Genomic DNA, 22046 nt, shown 5'->3' with positions numbered 1-22046 from the left:
CTAGGCCCGAAACGTCAGCCTTCCTGCTCCTATGATGCTGCTTGGCCTGCTGTGTTCATGCAGCTCCAAACCTTGTTATCTTAGCTGGTGTTGGAGGAGTGTAGAGATCTCACTGGGTTGTAGGGCCAAGTGAGATTACAGAGATAGGCAGGAGCAAGGTCATGGAGGCTTTTGAAAACCAGGATGAGAATTTTTAAGTCAAGGCCTTGCTGACCTAGACACAGAGAATAAGTAATCGTGGAAAGAAACTGGCGCAAGTTAGGGTACAGGTAGCAGAAATCTGGATCAGTTCACATTTTCAGACCACGCAAGGTGAGAAACCAGCCAGGAGGGAATTGAGCATGTATAGAAATTGAAACATTCTCTGAAGTGAATCTCTTTTATTCTTCCTGAAATACTTTTCTTTTCCTGAGCATTAGACTTCATGTCCTTTAAGAAGTATGGAGTATTGTGCACAATTCTAAAAGGTGAGGGTTTGGGTAAGGTCATTACAACGGGTAATATAAATGTTTATTCTACTTCAAATCCAACCCAATTAAGTATCAAAGTTTGATATTTTCTTAAATTAGTTGTTAATTCTGAATAATAAGTGTCTATAGATCTGATATAACAACAAGGAAACATTGGACACTGAAGGACATTTATTGCTGAGAAAAATACAGTTTAATCAATACTCCATTGCCCAGATTTGATGACATATTTGAACCAAGCATGATAACAATTTTGTTCTTACATTAGATGTGAAATTGCATAGGTTGCACACATAGGAATGTAAATAACAGGCCCATGATATTCTCATAAATGATATCCCTTTCTTACAGAAAGGAAGCTTGGCATTTATGCCACACAAGTTGTAAATTTGAAAGTTGCGACATCTGATGAGAATCTTGTCACTTATAAAGAAACTGGTGGAAGAAAGACTGAGGTTGTGTAGGACTGGGAATTTTCGAGGGGTTGAAACCAGTCAAAAGCTCATCCTCATCGGACTCACTTTGTACTGAGCTACAGATGCACAGTTTCACTTTTATGGTAGTAAATAAACGTTTTTAATGGAAGTATTTTCTGCAGTGCAAAACTGTCTCCATTCATACTTATAAATTAACTCATTTAAATCAGTACTGAATTTACCTGATGTTACAAAGACATTGTTTAAAATGGATAAATGTTATTTATTGTTATGTAAGATTTTGATGCCCAGTGATAGCTGTTAACTGCTATGTCTGCTGCGGTTTAGCTTTTCTGCAATGCTCAGGAAAAAAAAAGACAGCTTCCCTTTTGTTGCAAAATCCCTCCAGTCCAACAGGTGTATACAATCAAGAACCGCAGCACAAGAACACAAACTGTTACCTTCTAAAAATTCCACTGATGTATGGCACAAACGGGTCAAGGTTGCACAACTTCACTTTCCTGTACCGATTCTGATGACTCATTATCCTCAGCCAGGGAAACGGCATATTTCTTCTGAGCTGCAGCAGCCATATCGTAGTGTTCGATTAAAGTCTGTCCCTTAACACTTGAATTACTGAAACCCACGAGTTAGCAATGCACAGAGATTAATATGACAATGTGTAAGGCCCCTTTCTACCCATGGCTCCAACCCCCCGCCCCCCACTCCACCCTTCCCTACACTGATCTTATGGAACAGCCTGGGTATTGGCAATAGATCCATAGGTCACCCATAACAAAATATGGTCAACATTTTCTTGCTTGGAGGACTTTGCCTTAGGTATCAGTTGAAGATTAGATTGTGTCCAGTACTGTAGGCTCACAATAAATAGGAAATGGATTCTCAGCATCATAATCATTCAGACTTAGATGAGGAATGCTGATTTTCCCAAGTTGCTATTTTATTCTAATTAAGTGGCTGATTAACCAGCATTTTTTCTCTTCCATTATCCCTCTTATCCTAAAAGATACAACCTGTGGGGGGCAGAAATCAATTTTTATTGTAGTTTCCTGCAATATTTAACTATAGTTAACTTCATTCTCACACTAATGGATAATGAGCATGTAGACACTTCCATTATTCGAGGGTAATTGTTTCATTTCAAAGTAAAGCAATTCAATGTCTTAAAGGTACGCTAAATTGTGCACCAATCTCTAACAATGGGAAATTTACATCTTAACCCATTTCTTCCTGCACCTTATTCCATCCTGATTCCAATTAGCAATTTGAAAGATGGCTTGTGCTTAAAGGGTTGCATATGCTGCCTGGAATGGTATTTATGCCTTTATTCTGTGGATTCAGATCTGGTATGTTTATGGGTACCATTTCTATTGTGATTTCAGGTCTGGCCTTCATATATAGTCCCCCCAACAAAGCCCGCCACCCCAAGCTACAATTTGCACATATCTGTGACAAGGGAAGTGTCCACGTTGCCTGTTGTAATCTCCTAGTACAATCTCAAAGAGACAAGATGGTTTCCACCTCATTGTCTGACCCCCCACCTAATGACACAACACAAAGGAGTGTAATTTCTGGGTTATCATGATTTCAGGGTGCCATTTGTTAACTTTGAATTTTTTTGCACTTGGAGGAAGCTAAATAGTTTACACTCACAGTTAACAGGTTTAGGTTTGTACTGATGGAGATGGGGGAGGGTGGGGCTTTTGTCCATTGTTTACCACAAAGTGGCAAATTTGAATATTTAGCAATCTTTGAACAGTATTTTGTCACTTTTAATGCCAGCAGCACAGATACCAACGGTGGAAAGGCATGCGTGGGATGTTCAGCCAAGCAACTTAGTATAGCTTGTTTGACAAGGTTATTATAACTTTTTGCCTGCCTCCCTCAAATACTGTTTAGAGTCTTTGTCCACATAGAGAGTTCAGAGAGATGAACCTTTTAATATAAAATCACCTTGGCATTGAACCTCATCCAAGAACATTCCATTTAAAAACAAAGTTGATAGATGAGCAATAATCCCATTGTCCTACCTCAAGTAAGATTATTTGTATTCTACAGTAATACTTTACCATAATGTCACATTACAGATAACCAGAAATCAGGCTTTTGTATCCACATGCAGAGAGAAAATGTAACAGTATTTCAGTTTTTAAAAGAGTCAATCCTGTGATGAACAAAGGAGTGACATGATAGAAGAGCTATAACCACAATTCCCCACATAGTGAATTCCTTTTCTCCGCCAAACCATGAGTTGAGAGGGTCTCAAAGGGCAACAGAAAGCTGTGCTACACTAGTCAAGTCATTGAGTCTGAAAACAAAAAGTGCTGGAAATCACAGCGGGTCAGGCAGCATCTGTGGAGAGAAAGCAAGCTAACATTTCGAGTGTAGATGACTCTTCATCAGGGCAGAAGTGAAGTGTGGAGGGGGCAGCATTTATGCAGTAGTGGGTGGGCTGGAGTGCTGGGGGAGAAAGGGTATTGGTAGAGTAGGGTAAGTGCTTAAGTCATTTATCTGCCTCTTCACTGTGTGCCCAAGGTGTTTGCATCCTATCCTTACGCTGTTGGTTGGTGTTCTGAGTAATGGTTTCTTTCCTACCAGTGATTCTGTGATTGTGAGAGATGTTTAATGCAGTGAGATTGACCACCAGTTCAAATTGAAAATAGGAAATAACAAGTACCAAGATCTGATCAGACTTTTTCACAGAAGATCCCAATGCGAGGACAGCCATGTGGTGCGGGTGGGGATGTGAGGTTGAGAGAGGTCTCACATTTCTTTTATTTGCTCACACGATGTGAGCATCACTGGCAACGGCAGCACTTAGAACACAGTCTTAATTGTTCCCAAGAAGTTACCAAGAGAGTGCAGCAGTGCTGGGGGAAGTGAATGTTTCTGTGGAGATCAGATACTGATACAGTGGGCTGCTTCGCTCTGCCTTGTTTTGAGAGCTGTTGGAACATCATTCATCCAGGCAAATGAAGAGTATTTCATCACATTCCTAAGTTTTAATTTGTAAATTATTGGCTTTGAGGAGTCAGAAAGCGAGTTACTTGCCACAGAATTCCAGCCCCTGGCCTGCTCTTATCGCTGAGGTCAAGCAGCTAAGGGCCCAAAACTCAACATTCTAAATTGACCCACAGCCAGAGAAATTGGGCCTGGCTGAAAATTGGCCAAACTAAATGAAACAGCAGCCAATGGATATCAGACACAGAGAACAGTGAAAACCAAGGTCAAAGAGGTCACAAAGCTTCAAGGGGAACCAGTCACAACCAGCGCGAGGGTTGTGTATTGAAGGAGTACCAAACAGACTTTCCCGCACTTTGACCTCCAGCTAGAGCTGCCTGAGTATATTGACTTTACATCTCCCCACCATGGCAAGAGTGAAGGTTGTTGGTGTGAGCCCATTGGGTGGTTTGAACCTCCCTCGTAACCCCATTAGTCAAAAGACACTGAAAACTCTCGAAGATCCAGGGAGAGGGCAATAAAAACACACACCTGGAAGCTATCTCCTCTGTGAAGGCTCGCAGCAAGACCCATGGCAGAAGACCATGTGATAATCCAACAAGACTCAGGAGAAGATCTGCCCTGACCTGCGAAACCCTCCCCCCACACCTTCATGGAAAAGAGCCAGCCCAACATCGGAGAGGATGGAGATTCCAATGGTCCAGCTCAAACACATGAATCATTGGGGACCATATGCTTTCTCAGAAGGTTAGAGCTAGATAAAAGAGTAAATATTGTGGGAATTTGGGAAATGCTCATATGGTGTTTTTAATAAGAAATATTATGTTTACAAATTCAAGTTGAACCACAAACCAAATCCTGTGTCACTTTGCCTCACCAACAACAGCACTTGGGTAAAAGTGTTTTTAATATACAAACTGGTCGAAGTGTCCAAAGCATGACAACATAGCCACAGTATTTATATAGCTGGACAAGTTCCTCTGGTCAGTGGTAATCTCCAGAGTGTTAATGGTGCAGGATTCAGTAATGATAATGCTGTTGAAGGTCAAGAGAAGATGGTTAGATTCTCACTTGTCAGAGATAATAATTGTCTGGCATTTGTGTGGTAATATTGTTCCTTGTCAATCATCATTTATGGCTGGGTCCAAATGCTGGAATTCCCTCCCTGAGGACATTGTGGGTCAACCTACAACACAGGAACTGCAGCAGTTTAAGAAGGCAGCACACTACCACCTTTTCAATGGCAACTAGGGGACAGGCAGTAAATGCTGGCCAGCTGATGACACTCACATTCCATGAGTGAATACATTTTTTTGAAAAGTCCAAGCCTGAATTTTGTCCTGATTTTGTTGCTTCGGACACAGACTGCTTCAGTATCTGTGGAATTCCAAATGGTAATGAGCACTGCGCCATGCTTGTTTGATAAGGCAAGTTGGCAGCTGAACTGTACAGATCAAATGATCTCCAATGTGATTCTCACTTTGTGTTGAGTGAGCTGATCTCAGTTGTTATATCAATAAAGCCGCTACGATGATTTCGGAAACAAAGTCATACCAGCCAGACTGGTATTTAGTGGCACTGCTGGAAAGTGCAAGTGTGTAGCCCTCTGATAGGGACAGGATCATTGACAGCTGTGATTGTTGATTATCCCACCAGCATTAAGCCTACAACTCAAACACAGAAATTGACCACTCAATGGTGAGCCCAAACCCCATTTTTAATTCATTCAGAAACTAAGCAAAACATTCAAAAAGATAGAAAATTGGCAGAAGAGCTCTTAATGCTGAGATTGAAAGGAACATCTGGAATTTTGACAAAAATTAAACAAATATAGACATTTTGGGAAATGTGGGGTGTGCGTGGAGTGTGGTAGGGTGAGTATCCACCTTTCACTCCGAGCTTAGTGAAGATTGTGCTGTTTGCAAATTTAGCTAGGCTCTCGTCCACAGACACCATTGAAAATATTGCTCCTAGTACTTCCTTATTCAAGTGTGTTAAGTTTCTGCAAATTCTAAAAGATCGGTTCAGTCTAGGAATTGGCATTACAGCTGCCATGGTCAGCAATGTCACAGGTGGAATTATCCTCTGTTGCAGCATGGTCTCAGTATCAGTTTGTACCTCTTTAGAAGTGGGTATGGGATCTTCCTAGGTGTGAACAAGCAGATGTGTTTAGACCAGAAGACATGAGATTAAAAGTAGGCCATTCAACCCATTGAGGTTTCTCTGCCATTCAAAATGAGATTATAGCTGATCTGGTAATTCTCAACTCCACTTTCCTGACATTTCCCAAAAACCCCTTGATTCCCTTACTGATCAAAATCTATCTATCTCAGCTTTGAATGTACTTAATGACCCAACCTCTACATCCATCTGTGGTAAAGAATTCCAGAGATTCCTTACCATCTTAGTGAAGAAATCCCTCCTCCACCCTCTGCAGACTCATTGGGTAGAATCTTAGCTAAAAACAGTAAGTGCAAGTTGTGTGGAGTTTTCTGCAGGATTTTTCTCATGATGCTTAGCAGGATTTCTCACCGCATCTGACCAAACTTGCCTCATTAAATGCTTATCCTAAACTCATGTCCAATTTCATCCTCACTTCACTGTGTAACTTTCTTGGAACAACTGTCACTCAGCAGCATTCCTTGCTGCCCATACTATCTTTGAAAGCCTAATGTCCACCCAGCACAAGCATTGGCAACCTGGTGTTGCCCCTCACTGACAGCACAATGGCACAGGAGCCACAAAATCACACTGGTCACGGCACATAGCCAGAATGGCTAACATTCTCTTGCGTACAAAAGCCGATCTCTCGCCCTAGTTGCCTTTTAACAAGGTTTTACTCGTCCTTAGCTACATCCAGTCTAAAGGCACTCCCTGGGTCACTGTTACTCTGTCCCGAATGCTCAATGTGGATCTGCAGCTTGTCATTGTCCAGTAAGGGAACATCACATACAGGCAAACAATTGGACAATTCCAAACATGAGCTTTTATACAACGCAATACAAGACAGCACAGGAACAGGTCTTTTGGCCCATCAAGACTGTGCCAACTCCTAGTCCTTATTTAGACTGGTCACTTATTGCCCATAAGTATAAGTGTAAGAAAGTTTCTATCCCTCTGTTTTCCTCTCATCCATGCGACTGTCAAGATGTGCTTTAAATGTTGCAAATGTGCATACTTCCATCACCTCCACCGGAAGTACATTCCAGGCAGCCATCATCCTCTGTGTGAAAAATTTTCCTTGCACTTCTCCCCTAAACTTTCCCCCTCTCACCTTCAATCTGTGCCTGTTGTTGTTGACCTTTCTACCCTGGGAAAAAGCCTTTGTCTATCCTCCTTATTTATGCCTCTCATAATTTTGTAGACCACTATCAGGTCACCACTCAGCCTTCATTTTTCTATTGAAAACATTCTGAGTTCATCCAACCTCTCCTCATAACTAAAACCCTTCAGACCAGGCGACATCCTGGTAAACCTTCTGTACACCGTCTCCAAATCATCTGCATCCTTCTGCTAGTGTGGTTACCAGAACTGCACACAACATTCTAAATGTGGCTCAACTAAAGTTTTGTACAGCTGTAACATAACTTGCAAACTTTCACATTTGCTGTCCCAAGTATGCTTTCTTGACCACCTTTGTTGCAACTTTCAGGGATCTGTGGATATGTACGCCCAGATCCATCTGTATGTCAATGCTCCTAAACGTTCTGCCATTTATTGTATAATTCGCACCTAAATTTGATCTTCCAAAATGCACCACCTCACATTTGTCTGGATTAAACTTCATCTGGCATTTCTCTGCCCAAATCTGCAATCTTTGTCCTGCTTTATCCTTTGACAATCCTCCTCATTACCTGCAACTCTGCCAATTTTGATGTCATCCACAAACATACTAATCAGACCACCAACATTTTCTTCCAGATCGTTAATATATATTGCAAACAACAAAGGTCTCAGCACTGATTCCTGTCAAACACCACTAGTTACTGATCTCCACTTTGAAAATCACCCTTCCACTATTGTATGACAAAGCCAGTTTTGTATCCATTGAGCCAACTCACCCCAGATCCCATGAGACTCTACCTTTTGTATCAGCCTGTCATGAGGAACCTTATCAAATGCCTCACTGAAGTCCATGTAGACAATATCCACTAACCTTCCCTCATCAATCATTCTGTCACCTCCTCAAAAAACTCAATCAAGTTGGTGAGACATGATCTTCCCCGCACAATCCCATGTTGACTATCACGAACAAGTTCATTTGCTTCCAAATGTGAATAAATCCTGTCTCTCAGTATCTTCTCCAACAGCTTCCCCACCATTGATGTCAGGCTCACTGGCCCGTAATTACCTCGATCAGCTCTGTTTCCCTTCTTAAACAAAGGAATAACATTGGCCATTCTCCAGTCCTCTGGAACCTTACCTGAGGCCAAAGAGGATACAAATATATCTGTTAAGTCCCCAGCTATTTCCTTTCCTGCCCCTCACAGTAACCTGGGATATATCCTGTCTAGCCCTGGGACCTTGTCAACTTTAATGTATTTCAAGACACTCAACATTTCCTTCATCGTTATATTGACCTGCCTGAGAGTATTCATACATCATTCCTTAACCTCAACATCCCTCTCTTTGATCAATACAGATGCAAAGTATTGATTAACGATCTCACCCATTTCCTCTGGCTCCACACATAACCTCCATCCTTTATCCTTGAATGAGCCTACTCTTTCCCTAGCTACCCTCTTTCTCCTAATATATGTACAAAATGCCTTGGGATTCTCCTTAACCTTGCTGGCAAAGACATTTCAAAGCCCCTTTTAGCACTCCAAATCTCTGTTTGAGCTCTTTCCTACTTTCTCTATATTCTTCAATGACTTTGTCTATTTTTAGTTGCCTAGACCTTAGGCATGTTTCCTTTCTCATGACTAAGCTGATAATTTCCCCTAGCATCCAAAATTCCCGAGTCCTGCCATCCCTGTCCTTCATTTTCACAGAAACATGCCTATCCTACACTCCAATCAACTAGTCTTTAAAAGATTCTCACATGTCAGATGTGGATTTACCCAAAAACAGCCACTCCCAATCCATAATCTCTAATTCTTGCCTAATTCAGTTATAGTTGGTCTTCCACCAATTTACCACCTTCATCCAAGGTTCACTTTTTTACTTATCCTTAAGTATCCAAAAATTTACAGAATTATGGTCATTATTTCCAAAATGATCCTCCACTGAAACTTTGACCACCTGGCCAGGCTCATTTCCCAATATCAGGTCCAGTATGGCCTCCTCCCCCATTGGACTATCCACAGAATGTTTCAAAAATCCCTCCTGAAAACACCTAACAAATTGCTCCCCATCCAAACCCCCAGCACTTAGGGAGTCCCCATCAACATGGGAGAAGTTAAAATCATCCATCTCAACAAACCTGTTATTTTCACTTCTTTCCAGATTCTGGCTGCATATATCTTTCTCTATCTCCCATCGGCAGTTGGGAGGTCTGAAGTACAATCCCAGCATTGTGATTGCACCCTTCATAGCCCTGATCTCTAGTCACAATGCCTCAGTACAAGATCCCTCCAGGATGTCCTCCCTCAACACAGCTAGGATATACTCCCTAACCAGTAATGCAAATCTTCCACTTCTTTTGCTTCCCCCTGTGTTTCATCTAAAACATCGATATCTTGGAACATTGAGCTGCCAATCCTGTTCCTCTTTCAAATATGTATCTATGATAACAATGACATCATAATTGCATGCATTAATCCAGGTTTTATATTCATCCATTTTACTTGATATACTTCTTGCACTGAAGTAAATTCAGTACAAGCTCCATTTCCACTGAGATCAGCAACTTCTCCTTGACTGCTCTTCCTCTTAGCCATATTTGCCTTAGTCTCAAGATCTTCCCTATTCTCTATACTTAATGATTTACTGTTCCAGTTCCCATCCTCCCCCCACCCTGTTAATCTAGTTTAAACCTCCGAGTGGCACTATCTAATCTCCCTGCCAGGATATTGGTGCCCTTCAATTTAGGTGCAACCTGTCCTTCTTATACAGGTTCCAACTTCCCTGATGACATGCCAACGATCCACATATCTGAGGCCTTTCCTCCCTACCTTAGCTCTTTAGCTCCATTTTCGATTGTACTATGTCCCTGTTCCTAGTCTTAGAAGCACGTGGCATGGGGGTGTAATCCTGAGATACCCTAGAGGTCCTGCTTTTTAGTTTACTACCTAGCTTCCTGAATTGTCACTTCTGGACCTTGTCACCCTTCCTACCTATGTTGTTTGTGCCAATATGGACAATAACTTCTGTCTGATTACCCTCCCATTTCAGGATGCCCCGTACCTACTCAGGGACATCCATGATCCTGGCACCAGAGAGGCAACATACCATCCTGGAGTCTCTCTTGTGGCCACAGAAATGCCTATCTGTGACGGTGACTATCAAATCTCCAATTACTAATTTTCTACTACACTTTGTTTCTCCCCTCTGTACAGCAAGGCCAGCCTTGGTGCCAGCTGCTGCTGCCGTCACCTGATAGGCCAATCCCCTCATTAGTATCCAAAACAGAATACTTGTTTGACAGGGGGACAGCTGTAGGGTGCTCCTTCTAGCGGTCACCCATCTATCTTGCGAGACCTTGGGTGTGACCATATTTCTATAACTTCCACCATTTTTGTGGTCTTTAGTGTCACCAACTGCCAATCCATTCACTCAGTGAGCAGCTGAAGCTGAGTACACTTCCTGCAGATGTAATTATGAGGGATGCTCTCGGTGTCCATGATTGACCATATCTCACAGACGGAACAGAAAATCCCACCAACTACATACCTAACCCTCTATTGACTGTAGATTACAAGTTAAATTTTAATTAGTTAACTAAAAATTACTTTCTAACTAATAGTCCCCTCGCAACTTACTCACTGTCTAAATTCCCTGTACTAACCTGAAGATGAATTAACTGTACTAACCCTTTAGAAAGACGAGACACACTTACCCTGTACTGCAGTGAAATTCCTTCACCTGTAGCACCAAGGGAATGAACAGGTTAACATAAACTATCAACTGACCAACAGTGACCAACCGTGCCCCCTTTTTCAGCTTGTGACATCAGCAGGATGCTCTCCCTGGAATGGGTGGTTGCTGGCTCCTCCTAAAAGGAATGTGCCTGAGCTGAAATTAGGCCGAAGAACTCCCACGCTTGATTTGAACCAAAACTTTTATTCACAATCATCAAAACCAAACTCAAATGAAAGGAAAAGAGGCTGCTGGTCAACCCCATAATGTAAACCAAAATGTAGGCAATTACTACTGGATATTCCAAGATGGTCTGCTGCATCCAGTTCTTATCTACTGGACCTGGATGTGAACCAGTCATGCCTGGTTTGGCAAGCTTCAGACAGCTGAAATCTGTCATGGACAAGGACAGACTCCTCCTCCCCAATGTCCTCATTCTGCTCCTCAGAAGGCTACTCCCATTCACCCAGTTCCTCAACTTCCAGCATATCACCTCATTGTCTGCTCCAGGTGTCCAGAGCACAGCTCACCAGGATGATGCAGCACACTGTCCAGACTATATTGGAGGGCACCCCACCAGACCAGCCCTAGTAGAGGAACAGTATCTTCAGCAGCCCCATACTCTGCTTCACTATAGCCCTCGTTGAAACTTGGGCAGCATTGTATCTGTGCTCTGCATCAATTAGAGAACTGAGAAATTGTTTTATAAGCCATGATCACAATGGTGCAGGACATTCAGTAGAAATGACCTACATCTGGAAACATAAGGAGCGAAAGAGATCCTTTGGTGTCAGAGGAGTCAGGATGGGCATAACCTGTAGATGAGCCCAGCACACATGCCTTCACATAATGAGACATGCAGTGTCCCAATAGTGAGGGACATACCTCCATCATTCATTGAGTATGTGCACAAACTTGTTGAATGTGTCACTCCAACTGAGTGACAAACAAGGTACATGAAAAGAGAATGCCTGTAGTGTTCTGATTCCCTTCCCAACCTAGACCCACATCAGTCATTTGACTTTTCATTGAATTCAGTGAAGACCACCGTTAAACGTACATGACAGATAATGATGCAACAGTCTCCGACTCCCACAGCACTCAACAAACCTCTTTTTAAGTCATTGCTGCAAATGTTCAATTGCAAGTACCAATCACATGGTGCAAATTGCCTTTGACCAGCATTGGAAACCAAAGCACATTCACTCTGCATACATAGTACATGGACAATGAAATTATTGCAAAAACAAAATGTACCTGTAGTTTGCAGATATCTGCTTCAGTTGTTCAGTGTCCCACTGTTCAACATGGATCTCGCACTTTCACCCATCAAGGTAACAATGACTCAGCCAACCCTGGGTATTGTCCAACTAATTTTCAGGTACATTTTGCATCTTGAAAATGCAAATGATGGCAGGGAATGCAGCTTGTGGTGGACAATGCCAGTGCTGGGCTCCGTCTGGTACCCCCTCCAGGACCTCTACGTCCCCTTTTACCTCACACTACCCCAACGGCATCTCCCCTGGTAGAGACCCATCACATTGAAATTCATCTCTAACTGTCCTTCCTAGCCATAAGCCCCAATGTTAAGATTAGAAGATGCTCCTTTATACTCTTCCTGTGGAGATCATGGTGGTAGTCGCTGCCAATAACACTCCCACCCATAGCATGCTGTACATTATGCTACTGTTACATCTACGCCGACCCTCAATTGAGATTCCCCCATTCAGCCTCCTTGTCTCTACATCTACAAATGCATTTGGATTCCCTCACCAGCCTTGATGTTCCCACACCTTTTGGCAATAATCACCCGACTACCCCTACAGGCCCTCCTTACCCACACCTGAGCCATCAATGGACCGACCCCCAGAGATTGTATTTGCCTCAACCTCTAGACATGACTGACCAGACCCTGAGTGCTGTGTTTACAGCTCCTCGACTGACGAGACGGGATTCTCCTGATTGCTGGTGCAGATCCTACTGGACTGACTGTTGCCCAACTTCCCAACTATAATGTGACAAATCCCCTCACCATGAACAATGCAAGCAAACTAATAACTGTGACCAAGCTCCTGGACTGTGTGGGTAGCAGTACCAAGAACCCCCTATTAGACAATACTCACCCCTTGACTGGACTAACCATCAGGGACTAGTTCCTGCCAGTTTCTGACATGGCCACTTGGTTGAATAAGTGTGTAGTGTGTTTACCGTACAGCCAGCTATCAAATGCTGCAGGATTTAGATCAATGTCTCAGTGAACCGCACTTCAAGACATTCCACCCTTAACAACAGATGTTGACTGACAAGCAGCCTATTTATATACCTGCACAAAACAGTACGTCAATACGGGAGTACTGATAGCTTTTGGCTCTGCCTGAAGTGCCAAAGCACTAACTAACATGGCAAGGTAAGACATGAATGCTGCAAGAATACAAGTAAGCATTGGAATGAGAGCTAAGATAGCAAGCGAGTAGCAAGGTTTTGTAAGATCAGACTCATTAGCTTCTATTTATGTCATTAACTCATTTATTTTGTTCCAAATACTACCTGCATTTAATAAAGAGCCATTAATTTTGCCATTTTGAATTAATAGCAAACAGGTAAGAAACTGTAGCGTTGGCAACAACTTTCAGTGTGCAACTTTTAGCATCCACTGGGCTTCTAAAGAGTTTTGGAAATTGTTGCTTAAGTGCATTTGCTGCTTCCTGCTTGTTGATTGCTTCCATTTTAAGGGTGACCTCGAGAGCAATGGAAGGACTTCTGCTTAGCTTTGAACATGGCTGGTTGTAGATAACCTACAGTGTTTTAAAGTTTTGAAGATGTTTTGAAGATCAACCAGTGTCTTTGTCCTTTGATGTTGCCCAAGGCTGACCTTTGATTTTGAGGCTGTTTCCTCCTGGGCCTCGATATTTTACAGACCATAGCTGCAGAGTATTCTTTAAGTATTCTGTCATCCGACAGAACAGTTACTCCAGCTCCCATGTCCATTTTAAAGCACACTTCTGCACTCTCTCCAATGTAATCACATCCTTCCTAAAGTGTGGTGTCCAGAATTGTGCACAATATTCCAGCCAAGGCCTAACGAACGTCTTATTTAAAAAATCAGCATAACGTCCTTGCTCCTTGAGTATCCTATGAATAATGCCTAAGATACTGTATGCTTTATTAACTACACTCTCTACCTGTCTTTCCGCCTTTAGTGACTTGGACATGTATATACACCTAGGTCGTTCTGCTCCTGCACAAATCTTTCGGGTAACAACCTTTGTTTTATATTGTATCTCCATGTTCTTTCTAACAGAATGCATCACCTCACAATTCTACACACTGAAATTCATCTGCCACCTATCTGCCCACTCCATCAATGTTTTAATGTCCTGTTGTATTTTTACCCTGTCCTCCTCACAGTATACAATGCTTCCAAATTTTATAAAAACTACAGACTTCAAAATTGTCCCCTGCACTCCAAGATAAGATAATTCATTATGCATCAAAAAATGCAAGGGTACTAAAACATATCCCTGAAGAACAAACCTTCTTCCAGTCTGAAAAATATCTATTAAACATTATTCCTTCTGCCCTAACCTTCAACCAATTTTCTAATGTCCCATTTATTCCATATGCTATAGCTTTTCTTACAAGTTTGTTCTTTTGGCACTGTATTGAAAGCCTTTTGATATCAATGTATACCACATCAACAGCATTGCCATCATCAATTCTTTCTATTATTTCATCAAAACTCCAGCAAGTCATAAACATAGCTTTCCATTAAAAATATCCATGCTGGCTTTCAGTAATTAACCCAAATTTTCCAATTGACTATTAATTCTATCCCAAATAATTATTTCAACATATTTTCCCACCAGTTAGGTTAAACTGGCTGGTCAGTAAATCCTGGACCTAACTTTACAATCTTAGGTTGATGCCTTTTCCATGCTAATCTGCTATTTATGCCATGGTTCACTTTCAGTTCTGCACTGTCTAAAGCAAATGGCTCCAAAGAGCTTACCCCTCATCTACCCTTGCTCAACTTGTTGGGGGCCTTCCACATTCCAGGGAGTTCTTGAGGGAGCAGGGAGACAGAATTCATTTCTCACTTCAGCTGAAATCTATGTATCCCAAGTACTGATCATCAAACCAGTCCAGTGACTGGGTTGGCCTCAGAATCCTTCAGCTGCTGGTCCCAATTGTTGAAGGTCTCCTTCCCAGTTGCTTCCCCCTCTTCTGCAGTTGGATTGCTGTGATGACCTCATCTTTCACTCATTTCATTTCTCTTCATTTACTTGTTACTTGCTGCTGATTGTGTGTGTCAGATCACCACTTACCACCATTTGTAAAATTGCGTCTGGTTGTTGATCGAAGATAGTCTGCATCCTTTTCAGTTAGCATCACTAGCTGTTCTGAAGTGTACACAACAAGTGTACAGGAGACAGTAAGAGAGGATCATCTTGGAACCCTGCAAACTCAAATCCCTGTTTGATGTCAGCTGACAGCATGATATTGCTCCTTACACATGTTCTCAGCAGCTATTCTTACGGTAAAGTTACAGCTAACCCTTTACACTGCAGTTAACACCAGGTATGGTGCCCACAAAACTACCAGAATTCTAAGATCCACCTGATTCACAAATAAAAATGCATCAACCTGAACTGGGAACTTTGTTTCTGCTCTCTCCACAAATGGTGCCAGATCAGCTGAGATTTCTAGTAATTTCTGCTTTTACCTCTGATCTCCAGCAACTGCAAAGCTTTGCTTCTTTAAAATCAGTCTTTAGCCAATACATGTGATATCAAGAAACAACATAAAACTCTCGGCACAGAAAAGGCTTTGAACCCTGAAAGCATCGGAAGACTTGTGATCCTGCACTGGCCATATATTGAAGCAAATTGTTATAGTACAATGTACAATGCTACAATTCCAGCATCCTTCCAGCAAATTGGAAAAGTATCCACATGCATTCTATCCAGAAATAAGCACAGGAAACTCACAGGAACCTCTCGAAGACTTACCTTTTCTGTTATTAAAATCACCTCAGGAGATCTACAGTCATAGTCATACAGCACGGAAACAGACCCTTCGGTCCAACTAATCCATGCCGAACATAATCCCAAACTAAACTATTCCCACCTGCATGATCCTGGCCCATATCCCTCCAAAACCTTTCCTATTTATGTACTTATCTAAATGTATTTTAAACGTTGTAACTGAGCCCGCATCCACCATTTCTAAATATGAACTTTCACGAGTCTATTCCAGATGTAAACCACCCTCTGTGCAAAAACTTTGCACCCATGTCTTTTTTTAAATCTTTCTCCTCTCACCTTAAAAATATGCCCAGTGATCTTGAAAACCCCATTCTAGGGGGAAAAAAACTACCATTACTCCTTATCTATACGCTTCACGAGTTTATAAACCTCTGTAAGGTCACTTCTCAATGTCCGGTGCTCCTCTTTGACAAGTTTTATTTGTGCTGCTCTATGTCTAGTTGTACCAGGAGTAGTTTGCTCAGTGAATGCTCAACCCAGTGAAAGATCAAAATTCCACCTGTTCTGCAATTTTTATGAAGGGTGTTGGACTGGGGTGGACAGGGTCAGAAATCACATGACACCAGGTTATAGTCCAACAGGTTTATTTGACAACACAAGCTTTTAGCGCCTCAGTCCTTCTTAGGTGTTAGTGAGAGAGGTTGTATCAGACACAGAATTTATAAGTAAAAGATCAAAAGTTCACACCATTGATGAGGATGTACTAAACGAACCCTAAGATGCTGTTAAATCTTTAATCAGTTAAAAGGTTTTAATTGATTATTTTGTATATGTAAATCCCCAAATCCTTTTCAAGTCACCGTCCTGAGAAAACTAAAGGTGTTATCAGTGTAAAGAGGAGACATTTTAGGTCAGACAATGCATGTTGGGTGTGAGACCTTGTTTAGAATCTGCTGGTGTTTTAGTTTAAAGTCAGACTGGTTGTATTTCTAAAGTAAGAATTTATAAAATGCTATATTTACTGATTGTAAATTATGTGTTTTTTGAACAAAATAAGATGTATCTGCAAATACAAATTCACCCCATAGATTTGTGTGTGTGTATGTGCAAGAATGAGGGGGTGAGAGAGAGAGTGTGTGAGTGAGAGAATGTGTGTGATGGAGGGAGGGAGAGAGAGAGAGTGTGTGTGTGTGTGTGTGCACTCCTGTCCCATCCACCTTTGAAGACTGAGAATAAATTGGCTTCAATATTTGTTTCAAATGCCAGGGGTAGCTTTCACCTTCTCCTTCCTGGACAAATTGAGCAGATTGCCCACCCACTGTAGAACCTTCCTGACTTGCATACCAGTGATAATACACCCTGTAAACAAAAACACCTACTTGATTATTGTTAGAAAGTAAAAGTGAAAGTTACACTAAAATTCTCCTGAGTTTCGGATGAACTGTTTTCAGCCTCTTCTCATTTACCCAAGTATATTGCTAGTTTTAAATTGTCAAATGATGCTGATTCATATTACATACAATAACAAAGTACACAGACCTAATTGCAATACTGTAAAAGAGACTTGTCCTCTCTTTTAACATGTGACATTATGACAAAGTTAAGGAAAAAAACAAGGAGACGCTAATTTCTTGATTGGATCACATCTAAGACTAGTGGTCATTAAGTATATACCCTGACAACAGGCAAATAAGTATCTCCCTGATGTTTCATAAGGTAGATCCGGTCATGTTGCAGCTGTACAAGACATTGGTTAGGCCACTTTTGGAATGCTGCATTCAATTCTAGTCTCCCTGCTATAAGAAGGATGTTGTGAAACCTGAAAAGGTTCAGAAACGATTTATAAGGATGTTGCCTGGGTTGGAGGGTTTGAGCTATAGGGAGAGGCTGAATAGGCTGGGGCTATACTCCCTGGAGCATCGGAGGCTGAGGGCTGACCTTATAGAAGTCTATAAAATCATGAGGGGCATGGATAGGGTGAACAACCAAGGTCTTTTCCCAGGATAGGGGAGTCCAAACCTAGACGGCATAAGTTTAAGGCGAGAGGGAAAAATTTAGAAGGAACCTAAGGGGAACTATTTCACGCTGAGGATTGTGTGTGTATGGAAGAAACTGCCAGAGGAAGTGGTAGAGGCTGGTACAACTACAACACTTAAAAGGCATCTGGATGGGTATGTGAATAGGAAGTATTTAGAGGGATATGGGCCAAATTCTGGCAAATGGGACCAGATTAATTCAGGATATCTGGTCGACATGGACAAATTGGACCGAAGGGTCTGTTTCTGTGCTGTACATCTCTATGACTCTGTGACTCAATTAGAAGCAAGATGGATAAAATAAGTGCACCCCAAATAGACTTCATTCCCACAGAAAGATTAGTTAGTAAAGTATTATATGGCATGTTAAGTAAAGCCATTGTCCAACCAACTTCTATCATGTATTTAGGTTTACCAGTAAATATATTGCAAAGTTGGCCTGCTATAACAGTTAGGAGAATGCATTGCATAATGAATTTTGGGAAACTGGTACAACAGTTGATCGACATTGTATTCTTTCACTTTTGTGAACTAAATTTCAACCACAGGAGAATCTCAACCACTAAAATGTGGGTCCTATATTCTCGCATTGAAATAATAAAATGCTTTTCACACTGTAAATATGGGGACTAGTATATGAACACTTCTCTTCCACAGTCCAAACTTCAAAAATGCCAATGAAGGTTTGTAGCACATTGGCAGTTTCCCTATCTCTTGGCCAGAAACTTTAGTTGCAAATCCTGCCCTGGAAGTCTGTCATGACATGTCCAAACAGATGGGTTCAAAACAATTCTTTTGGAAGGCATGGCTTGTTTCAATTATGATGTTCTTTAAACGAGTGCAAAAGATGTCACAGAAATTTAACTATATATTGTGCATTTACAATTTCTTAATTATTAATTTAACCATTGATGGTTGGGAAAAAGAAACTACATCACCTACAAAAACTACACACGCAGAAATGCCTACCTTATTACAACAAAAAAAACGCAAATGTTTTATGTAATGAATTATTTTGGGACAAGGACTATTTTGATATTACATATGATAATAAACTTTGACCTGAATAGGCTTAATAGTGATGTGGGAACCAAAAGTAAAAACGCATTCCATGAATTCCTCAAGAGCCTCTTCACAAAGTTTACAATTCCCCTCATGCTTCTTAGCCTCGCACATGCAAATTTTAAAAAGCATATCTTTAATTTTGCTTTGGCAGTTAATTTTCTTAAATTCAACAATGTACATTTGATTTTTTTTTCCTTCAATGCAGAACTCTGGTGCAAATCAGTTTACACAAGAGCTACTTTGGGATATCAGAAGCTATGTGAAAAGGTAAGAGCATACATTATACCATACCATCTTGTGCTCTGAACATAAATAAAGCTTACCCAGTTACACTCTAAGATTGTTTTGCGTTTTGTTTGGAATTGTAACATCTTGAATGCACAAGCATTAGTGTACCCAATTTGTTACATAGTCAGAAATTTTGCTGGAATAGAGAATATGTTTCAAAGTCATGGATGCCATGGACATTGCATGACTTTAATATAGGGGCTGGCTGTCCAAATGTAAAATAGGGTGTTTCAATAGACATTTAGCTGCTTTGCAGATATGCTATGCTTCAAATTTCAGGAATGAAAAGACAAATCTGAAACCAATTCCCAACCTACAGGATTTCTTGAGTACCAGGATAATCCAACTGTTGGGAATATGAAGGACAATAATCAACATGCTGACTAAGCCATCTTAAATCAGATTCAATGTATGACCACGACAATCAAAATCAAGAGTTTCTAACTTCTTTATGCCTTCTTAGGTTTATATTAGAATAAGATGATAAGTCATGATCAGACATTAGCGGCAATTAATTGTAAAAAAAAACTCTGCATAATGAAACTCGACTTGAATCTTATGATACTGGTCACTTTCTTCTGAAAATAGTGTAAAGTGCAAGAAAGACCTGTTAAAGCAAGTACCGGAGAATTCACTTTCTACAAATCATTGTTTGATAATAAAAACCTGTGTGCATTGAACCTCTCAGAATGTACATTGTAACATAGCAACACTTGTAGATATTCAAACAATTTTATTATGCTGATTGGAGCTCTTAACAGGTAGGTGACTGTTAGTGTGGATAAACATTTACAGCATTGTGGCTTATTGCTTTGTGCTTCATCCATAAAATCACTGCAGAAGTCTATTTACATTATTTAACGTTAGAGTTTTAATCATTTAACAAGGACTCTTATTTTACTAGTTATAACAATAATCCAGAACCTTACAGATGGAAAATTATGTTAATATTATCAAATAAATTATTGTATTCAAAGTACAACCACAACAAACTTTCAGTTCACAGCAGCTGCAATTGTTGTGCAATGGTAGACTGGGTCTAGAGTCAGAAAAACATCGATTGAAAATCCTTGAAGGAGGTAGCCTTCCTCTGCTTTACTTCAGAGTCAGTTCATGCTTTGATGCCAGACTGTAAACTTGACAAAGCAGTTTTGGTCAAAGTTATTCAATGAGATTGCACTTCTGAAAGTACAAAGTGAAATGGCAAGCAACGAATAGAGTCAGATGCAAACCACAGTAAAAAGATATTGGAACAGTTATCAATTGATTGTGCAGATTATTCCATTTTAGATGGTAGACAGTTGATTTGACCTCAAGAGCACAATTTATTTTGGTTAAGGTTGCCTTAGTTTCACGATTTGCACATAGCAGCATTAGAACAAAGTATGAGATCATTCTTATTTATTCTTTCATGGGATGTGGACATCACTTTAAAGCCAGCATTTGTTGACTATCTTAATTACTTTTAAATTAAGTGGCTTGCTAGACCCTTTCAGAGGGCAGTTAAAAATCAGCGACATTATAGTGGATCTGGTGGAATCACATGTAGGCCAGATTGGATCAAAGTAACATACGTTAAGGGGCATTTTTATAGCAATCAATGAATGTTTCAAGGCCATTATTGCTGACACTAGCTTCTAATTCTCCATTTTATAAATTGAATTTAAATTCCAGCAAATGCCATTTGAACCTATGTTCCCAAAGCAATAAGCTGGTCCTTTGGATTGCTAGCACTCTGACATTATCATTACCCCACCATTTTCCTCTCATTGCCTGAGGAAGCTAGCATCATGGAGAACATTTAGGTAAAAGTAGGCATCATTTTATTTGCTCCTGAAACAGCCCAGAGCTTTGTGTTACTTTAGAATGAAGGCAGCAGGGCCAAATCTACTGGTCTATTCAGGTGTACTCCCAGAACAGCATCTGCACTGAGAGTTTTCATTTGCCGTTAACTGAAAGACTTGCTCCACCATCAATTCCTTAAGAGGCTAACAAGACAAAAGGGGTCAAGCCTGGGGCTGAGACCAGAGACACCTTACAGTGAGAACTCCTGTTTCCTCAGACCTCGGTGAGTCTCATTTGGAGTAAATGCTCAGTGGGATGAAGTAAACCACTTTGACAAGTAATAGTACCTACAGTATCCTTAAACAGGGTGACAGTTGTCATTACCTTTATAAGAGCAACAGCTTCACTGTTGATAGGATTGTTCTGCCTATCAGTATATACAAATAAAGTGTATTTTTTTAAAATGATGATAATGTGTACACATAACTGAAATTAGTTTAAGTTGACTCAACAGTATAGTTTGCATTACAAGTTGCATGGGAAGTGAAACAGAAGTACAATGTAACATGCAGATCTTACTAACACCTCCTGTAACACTGTCAGTTTCACAATCTTGTTTCAGCTTATGATAATAGAAAAATACTGTCATTGGCGTTTGCCAAATCAGCTATTGTTTCTATTTTGACCAAGTCTGTAGACACATTCCAGTTCTTCCCAGGCTATTTTTTAAAGAATATCTCAGCACCTCAAAGATATCCTTAGGACAGGCTGTTATCCCAGCACAGGGAGAAATTCAAATGACTTTTAATTTCAGAGATACGGCTGGCTTCTCCATCAAAACAGTTCAGTATTTTAAGAAATTATGGTGTGGAGGTGGTCTGGGGTGGACAAGGTCAGAAACCACATGACACCAGGTTTAATTGAAAACACAAACTTTCACAGTCTCACTCCTTCTTCAGGTGTTAATGAGAGAGGTAGTATCAGTCACAGAATTTATAA

Source organism: Rhincodon typus, chromosome 7 (genome assembly GCF_021869965.1).
Source record: "Rhincodon typus isolate 14 chromosome 7, sRhiTyp1.1, whole genome shotgun sequence".
NCBI lineage: Eukaryota > Metazoa > Chordata > Chondrichthyes > Orectolobiformes > Rhincodontidae > Rhincodon > Rhincodon typus.
Note: the sequence above shows the minus strand (reverse complement) of the source record.